Genomic DNA, 9,267 nt, shown 5'->3' on the forward strand with positions numbered 1-9,267 from the left:
AGATTTATTCATATGCTTCAACATCATGTGCAAATATGGCATCAAATTATTACCAGCTCTCAATCAAATCGCTCAAAGGGATACTTATATTCATATTATTCTTCCCTGTGGTAATTATCTTCCTCTTGCTGGTGTGGTGCTGTCAGGTGCGACTCTTCCTTCTTCCAGTGACCAGACGTTATCTACACAAGATAATCATATTACACCAACTAGCTTGCCTACCTCACAGCCTCATTCTCAATTTTCCCAGTCAGACCACACATTTTTTTTTTTTTTTAGCATAGCCGGTAACACTAACTGAATGTGAGACATATGTGGTGGTCGCTAAGGTTAAGACTTAGGTCTCAAGACCTTAGCAGAACAAGTCGTCCACTTAGATCACTTAAAACATACTAACAAAGGATTCAATAATAAGTTTGTACACCAGGTAACACTTCATCCTTACTCAACTGATCCTCAAAGCTCATCAAGTAAAACAACTTCACACACACCTTCTTTCAGGCAAGAACTTTGCTCTCACCCTAAGGTTTAATCATCGTCAGGTTTTAATATTCTGTATTTATGTGCATATTCTATCTTGTTTAAATGTGCTGTGTGTTATTCTTCAGGATTATTGCTCACATATTCTCTCTTATTATTACCATTATCATAATATCATGGCATGTACTTGTGCATGTATATTATTCTTAAGGCTATTACTCATTTATTATTTATTATTATTGTCTTTCATATGTTAATCATATTAAATGCGAGGACGCATTTTTTGTTGGGGAAAGCATTGTATCAGTCTCATCAGTCTTATTAATAATAATAATAATAATAATAATAATAATAATAATAATATTAATAATAATGATGATGATAATAATAATAATAATATTAATAATAATAATAATAATAATAATAATAATAATAATAATAATAATATTATTATTATTATTATTATTATTATTATTATTATTATTATTATTATTATTATTATTGTTATTATGTATTTCATCATTTCATTGTTCATTGCATTTCCACGTGTTCAATGTCTCCACGTGGGGAGTATGTAACATTTTTATCTTCTACTCGTACCTCACTCTCAAGGGAATTTCCGCACTTCCTCACATTCCTCCAGTGTCCTTAGGGAAAACACCTGTCTTGCCTTTCTTCGCAGGTCATTGACCGGAAAAGTTACCACTTTGATAGCTTCATATTAAGGAGGAGGCAGCAGACACCTGCCGAAACGATAATTACTCCCAGTGAGGTCTAAAGCACTGTTCAGGGGGTGCTGTGAACTTATCATTAAACCCAGCTGTGACCTCACTGAACGTTTCCCTTTGTGTCTCACAACACAAGGGGACAGTCACAGCCTGCCCTCTAAAGACAACTTTCTTCCTCCACACAATACTACATGCACCTAATAACACACACACACTTCACTCAAAAATTTTAAAATCATCATGGCCACTCCTATATCAGCCTCGGAGTCCCCCATCTGGGGAGGGGACCATAAATGTCCCCAGGTCGGATTGCTTTTCTGTCGACGACCCTAAGTGTCTTGACACCCACCCTCAACTTTTTCTTCATTAACTTCTGCAACATTCGCGGTCTAAGATCTAATTTTCAATCTATAGAACACCACCTCTCCTCTTCTAAACCTCATCTTCTTTTCCTCACTGAAACTCAGGTGTCTGAGGCAAATGACAGTAGCCCCTTTTCTGTTCCCTCCTACTTTCTCTATCCTCATTTTCGATCCAAAGCTGGATGCTGCGTTTATGTGCGTAATGACTTAACCTGCTCTCGTGCCCACGCTCTTGAATCTTCCGAGTTTTTCCACCATCTGGCTACGACTACAGAGTCATTCTCATACTAAATTTATCTGTGCTGTATATCTCTCTCCTAACTCCTCTGACTATAAGAAATTCTTTGACTACTTAACTTCCAAAGTGGAGCACATTCTGACCCTCTTCCCTTTTGCAGAGATCTCCATTCTTGGAGACTTCAATGTTCACCACCAGCTTTGGCTTTCCTCTCCCTTCACTGACCATCCTGGTGAACTAGCCTACAACTTTGCTATCCTCCATGACCTAGAGCAATTGGTGCAACACCCTACTCGTATTCCTGACCGTCTTGGAGATACGCCCAACATTCTTGACCTTTTCCTGACCTCTAATCCTTCTGCTTATGCTGTCACCCTTTCTTCTCCGTTGGGCTCCTCCGATCACAATCTCATATCTTTATCTTGTCCTATCACTCCAATCCCTCCTCAGGATCCCCCTAAGCGAAGGTGCCTCTGGCGTTTTGCCTCTGCTAGTTGTGGGACCTGAGGAGGTATTTTGGTGATTTTCCTTGGAATGACTACTGCTTCCGTGTCAGAGACCCGTCTTTGTGTGCTGAGCGCATAACAGAGGTGATAGTGTCTGGCATGGAGGCATACATTCCTCACTCTTTTTCTCGTCCTAAACCTTCTAAACCTTGGTTTAACACAGCTTGTTCTCGTGATATACATGATAGAGAGGTGGCCCACAAAAGGTACTTAAGCCTTCCATCACCAGAATCTCATGCACTTTATATTTCTGCCCGAAACCATGCCAAGTCTGTTCTCCAACTAGCCAAAAACTCCTTCATTAACAAAATGTCAAAACCTTTCAAGATATAACTCCCCTCGTGATTTCTGGCATCTAGGCAAAAATATCTCCAATAACTTTGCTTCTTCTTCTTTCCCTCCTCTATTTCAACCAGATGGCACCACTGCTATCACATCTATTTCTAAAGCTGAACTCTTTGCTCAAACCTTTGCTAAAAACTCTACCTTGGACGATTCTGGGCTTGTTCCTCCCTCTCCTCCATCCTCTGACTACTTCATACCACGTATTAAAATTCTTCGTAATGATGTTTTCCATGTCCTCGCTGGCCTAAACCCTCGGAAGGCTTATGGACCTGATGGGGTCCCTCCTATTGTTCTCCGAAACTGTGCCTCCGTGCTTGCACCTTGCCTAGTCAAACTCTTTCAGCTCTGTCTGCCAACATCTACCTTTCCTTCTTGCTGGAAGTTTGCCTACATTCAACCTGTTCCTAAAAAGAGTGATCGTTCTAATCCCTCAAACTACCGTCCTATTGCTTTAATTTCCTGCCTATCTAAAGTTTTTGAATCTATCCTCAACAGGAAGATTCTTAAACATCTATTACTTCACAACCTTCTATCTGATCGCCAGTATGGGTTCCGTCAAGGCCGCTCTACTGGTGCTCTTCTGGCTTTCCTTACTGAGCCTTGGTCATCCTCTTTTAGAGATTTTGGTGAAACTTTTGCTGTTGCCTTGGACATATCAAAAGCTATTGATAGAGTCTGGCACAAAGCTTTGATTTCCAAACTACCCTCCTACGGTTTCTATCCTCTCTGTAACTTCATCTCAAGTTTCCTTTCTGACTGTTCTATTGCTGCTGTGGTAGAGGGTCACTGTTCTTCTCCTAAATCTATTAACAGTGGTGTTCCTCAGGGTTCTGTCCTCTCACCCACTCTCTTCTTATTATTCATTAATGATCTTCTAAACCAAACTTCTTGTCCTATCCACCCCTACGCTGATGATACCACCCTGCACTTTTCCACGTCTTTTCATGGACGTCCAACCCTTCAGGAGGTAAACATATCACGCAGGGAAGCCACAGAACGCCTGGCTTCTGATCTTTCTAAAATTTCTGATTGGGGCAGAGCAAACTTGGTATTGTTCAATGCCTCAAAACTCAATTCCTCCATCTATCAACTTCCAGACAACTATCCCCCTCTTCTTCAATGACACTCAATTGTCCCCCTCTTCTACACTGAACATCCTCGGTCTGTCCTTTACTTATAATCTGAACTGGAAACTTCACATCTCATCTCTAGCTAAAACAGCTTCTATGAAGTTAGGTGTTCTGAGACGTCTCCGCCAGTTTTTCTCACCCCCCCCCAGCTGCTAACTCTGTACAAGGGCCTTATCCGTCCAAATATGGAGTATGCTTCACATGTCTGTAGGGGTTCCACTCATACTGCTCTTCTAGACAGGGTGGAATCAAAAGCTTCTCGTTTCATCAACTCCTCTCCTCTAACTGACTTTCTTCAGCCTCTCTCTCACCGCCGCAATGTTGCATATCTAGCTGTCTTCTACCGCTATTTCCATGCTAACTGCTCCTCTGATCTTGCTAACTGCATGCCTCCCCTCCTTCCGCGGCCTCGCTGCACAAGACTCTTCTTTCTCTCACCCCTATTCTCTCCACCTCTCTAACGCAAGAATTAACCAGCATTCTCAATCATTCATCCCTTTCTCTGGTAAACTCTGAAACTCCTTGCCTGCTTCTGTATTTCCACTTTCCTATGGCTTGAATTCCTTCAAGAGGGAGGTTTCAAGACACTAATCCATCAATTTTTGACCACTGCTTTGACCCTTTTATGGGACTGGCATTTCAGTAGGCATTTTTTTTATTAGATTTTTATTGCCCTTTGCCAGTGTCCTTCTTACATAAAAAAAAAAAAAAAATATATATATATATATATATATATATATATATATATATATATATATATATATATATATATATATATATATATATATATATATATATATATATATATGTATACCTCAAAATTTAGCACCTGATTGGCTGTCTTCCCAGAATCTTAATGGTCAACTTCTGATAATGATCCACTCTTTTTCCATAAATAGACCTGTGTGTGTAACTAGAGTCAGTCATCAGAGATAGATAGATAGATAGAGAGAGAGAGAGAGAGAGAGAGAGAGAGAGAGAGAGAGAGAGAGAGAGAGAGAGAGAGAGAGAGAGAGAGAGAGAGAGAGAGAGAGAGAGAGAGATCATATAGCTAGTACTATCGTCAGTAAAAGAAGAATGGTAATATATGTTTGTGTGTTTCCTTTACTCGCACATAATATTGTAATATTATGTGCAACACCACGCTACCATATATTACCATTCTTGCTGCTACCATCATCTCAGTACAACACCCAGTGAGTCTTCAAGGCAGCAGGAAGTGGTGAACAGTGGACTTATAAATTTACCAATAAGTGGCAGTGACTGTCCAGAACAGTAGTGGCAAGTGGATTCATATCTGATACAGCTTTTTGCAGTCACATTTGATATATATATATATATATATATATATATATATATATATATATATATATATATATATATATATATATATATATATATATATATATATATGAGGCGCCTAGCGCTAGAGTAACGTAAGCGACACTCCTGCCGAAATTATAATTTTTATCGCATTGTCTTCCCCCATTTTCCTACCGTGACGGGAAGCAGAATAGAAGCCAGAATGGATTCCGCAATAGGGTCGAAAATCCACCTAAATGCAGTTATCTGTAGACCCTTCGTGTCGCTCTCGAAGCAAGGCGATGAGCGGCTGGTGCCAGAATGAAGTAACTCCCGCCTAGCAGTCAGCGAGCTAATGATGGTACGCCATGCGCTTCTCGTGACACGACTGATAGCAGCCTGCCTCACCCACACCTCATACCCTCAGACACGCATGTACCCTCCGTCAGCTCGCCACCACTGAATGGCACTCTGCCTTTCTTTTACACTAATACGCAAGATTTCATCATTATGGCGGACAACAACATGCCCATGAAGAGCCAGAACCCTCTGGGGGGAGGGAAAGTGTGCGTAATCCTGCAGAGTGGAAGAAAGACTTAGCTAAAAGACGAAGGAATATAGGAGAAACATACGTGAGCAGGTCTACAGGCCGCCACGTACAGGCGCTGTACAGAGCTGTGCTGATGGCTGCTATGATAAAATTACATTGCCGATAGCCACAGTTTTTCACAGGGAATTTTGGGCCATCAGTAATTTTGCATTACAGAATGCCTACATACAGAAGCTATTTTCTACCGTTTATCATTCTCCCCTGTTATTAAGTGGTTAGATTAGGAAGTACGTGCACGAGTGTCGCTTACATTTTTTGCTTAATGAAATTAGTACATCAATCAAGAATGGCTTCAGTGGTGGTGAATCTCAATAAACTACGTGCTGTTGAAACCACTTGACACAGGAACAGGAGTAAACAATGCATGCATGTTTGATAAACAAAATATTACAAATGTTGTTTTTTCCATAAATAAACCGAATAAAAAGAAATATTCATCCATTAGACTTTCAGAATCCTTAAATTTCACTAAATGCCTAGGTATAGGCTGTAAACCACTTGCAATAACAAACATTTTGAAGCCAAGCCTTACTTCCTATCTCAATTAATTGAGGAGATATTGCATTCTGAATGTTGCAAAACTTTCATCGCTTTTTTCTCCGTTTTGTATTTCTGGCGCTTACGTTATTGTGGTTCTAGGCGCCTCATATATATATATATATATATATATATATATATATATATATATATATATATATATATATATATATATATATATATATATATATATAGGCGATCGTGAATATATATATATATATATATATATATATATATATATATATATATATATATATATATATATATATATATATATATATATATATATATATTCACGATCGCCTCACTGCATCGCAGGATGAGATGCAGCGAAAACAACAATGCAAGTCATCTAACATACAACCCAAACTCATCGCTCCAGCCTCACCCTTGGCAACACTCTCCATAAAGTTAGGTGCTTTTTTTGTGGGAGCTCTGCGCTTCTGCAGTCAGCCCCAGCACACTGACTGAAAAATGAGTCTGACTCTGACTCGTCAAAACCCTGTCCAGCAGCGAGACAGGCCTCTGGGCACTCTTCCCCATACTGCATCCTCAATACAAACATTGCCCTCCTTTTGTGGTGGTCCTGCCTTATTGCAGTCGACTCCTGGAGTCACAGATCTCGCGGTCATCCGACGCCGGGATGCTCGTCTCGCTTTAAAGCGAGTAACAACAAGAACAACTGAGTCAAATCATTCAGAAGCCTCCACATCCGGGTCGGCGTCCATGGACAGGAGCTGCACCCAGATTCTTCCACCTGCCAGGTCATTCCCCAGAAGGCGATCGACACCAGACACTGGCAAGTCTTCCACTAGTGCTACCTGCGCGTCCGCGGTCACTAGCAGGCATGACATCCTGAGAGAGCAAAGCTCTCTGCGGCGCCAGTTCCCCGACACCACACAAGCTGAATTGAGGCAACTCACATCCGGTCACATTCCTGCCACATCAACTGCTGTGCTCTTGTGTTTCTCAAAACATCAATCTCAACAGTGCCTTTACATAAAAATGGAAGGCACCAGTCCAACACAGACCTCACAGGGGACGGTGACGTAACAACAGATGACGGGGGGCCGCCACACCGGCCTTTCCACCCTCCCGACTAAACACTGCCTGTATCTCGTCACTCTGCCGGTCCCGGCCCTGGGACGCAATCAAGGCCACCGGCTTCTGGGGCGTCTTGGAAACTATGACGGTTATTAATTTTGGGCAGTTAAATTTGAAGTGTCCCGTACTTCCACAATAATAACATGTGGTCTACACACTATAACGAGGAGTGCTGTGTTGCATGTCTCCTTCGCGGGCTGGATGGAGACTTGTTACCTACAGGGCTGACTCACCTCGACTTCTTACTGGAGCCACTACTTCTATATCGTGGACTTTCAGACAAACTGCCGCCGGCCGCGCCACCGGACACAATATCACCAGGCCCAGACATACCGCCAATCCATCGTGGCACAGGCTGGTGCGCCAATACGTGGTCATCTGCCCACGCTGCTGCCTCTTTAAAGGTTTTAAACCTTTTCTCGCGGAGCAGCAGTACTAAACATTAATAAACTGCTAATTCTTCTGACTCACGGTAAGAGGTGGCTTGTTCGCTAGCAGTACATTTCTCGAAGAAACACACTCAAGCGAGCACACTCAAGGTAGGAGTCACTGGGCTTCTTCTTTCCTCCATGGAACTGCAGCCTGTACGACTCCAGCCGTAGTTCATAAGCTCTTAGGATATCTGCCTTAAACTCCTCATAGTCCTCCAAATCCTCAACTGATATCCTTTCATAAACTTCCAAGGTCTTGTCCTTCAATATATTGGCAACAAGGGCAACCCATCTCTCCTGAGGCCAATCAAATTCTGAGACCTTTTTCTCAAATTTAAACCATTCGGTTACCTTTTTTTTCATCAAACTCTGGTATCAACTTCAAACTCCTCACCATCTGGCTTTCTACTGTACTTTCTACTTAAATCCTCCTTCTCTCCTCGAACCATGAGGCGAATTCACTACTATTCGAGTCTTCTCATTTCTCTCTCCTTTTTTTTTTAGCCTCCAATCTCTTAGCTTCTCTAGTCACCTCCAGCTCCATTCTCCTCATCTCCAGCTTAAATCTCATCTTCTGAGACATGCCTTCGGTCTGGGAAAAGCCACCAACGCTGCGGGCAGGGTTAACACGTCCGTGAGCGCTGTGTGTACAGGGTCCCATGTGACTCCTGGAGCCATCCACAACAGTCGTAATGCCAGGTCTCATTAATCTGAGGTCACCAGTCTGTTTTATCTACCCACAGACAAGTGAAATACAATACTTAACACCTACTGCTGCGGAAAAATTGACAATCATGTCTAGGAAAAACAGTTAATATACAATAACATATATATGGTCGAGGTATGATACCCCACTGGATTTCCACATGACAGTCCTCCCACTCTCCAGTATCGTGTTATAGCCTCTAACCGAATAGTGTTTACTGCCTCCTGAACGGCTGGTCTTCTCTGGAACTGAGGAGGGAGTAAAATTCACTACGCAGCTAATTACTTGGTTCTTTTGCGGCTGAACTGCACCAACCAGCAGTAGCATTTAAGATAAAACAAACTCACTAACAAGAGAAAAGAGAAACTACTTAAAACGAATGCCCACAAACACACGGGAAGGTCAGTCACCGCTCACTGTGCAAGAACTCGGCCTGGACACACACAACGACGAGGAGTCACTTCCTTGGGTATAGTGCATGGCATACTCCTATGGAGGCTCTTATTCTGTATAAGCAGGCCGGGGCGTATGACCGATAATGACCCACTTATTCCTTTAAGGCAACTGACCCGGCTAACTATTATCCCACCCTAGTCTTCGTCAAATATTAGAGCACGTTTCAGTATGTCTACTCCATCCAAGTGTTGGGTAGTGACTGGAAAACGCGTCTCTCCCTCTGCCACTAAAGGAACGGGGTACAAGGAAATGGGGAGGGATAAGACACACAAGGGTATATCGCTATTTTTCTTCACAAATAAAATGAACTTATTAATAACTTTAATTTTTCT

This window comes from Scylla paramamosain, chromosome 26, assembly GCF_035594125.1.
Source record: "Scylla paramamosain isolate STU-SP2022 chromosome 26, ASM3559412v1, whole genome shotgun sequence".
Taxonomy (NCBI): domain Eukaryota; kingdom Metazoa; phylum Arthropoda; class Malacostraca; order Decapoda; family Portunidae; genus Scylla; species Scylla paramamosain.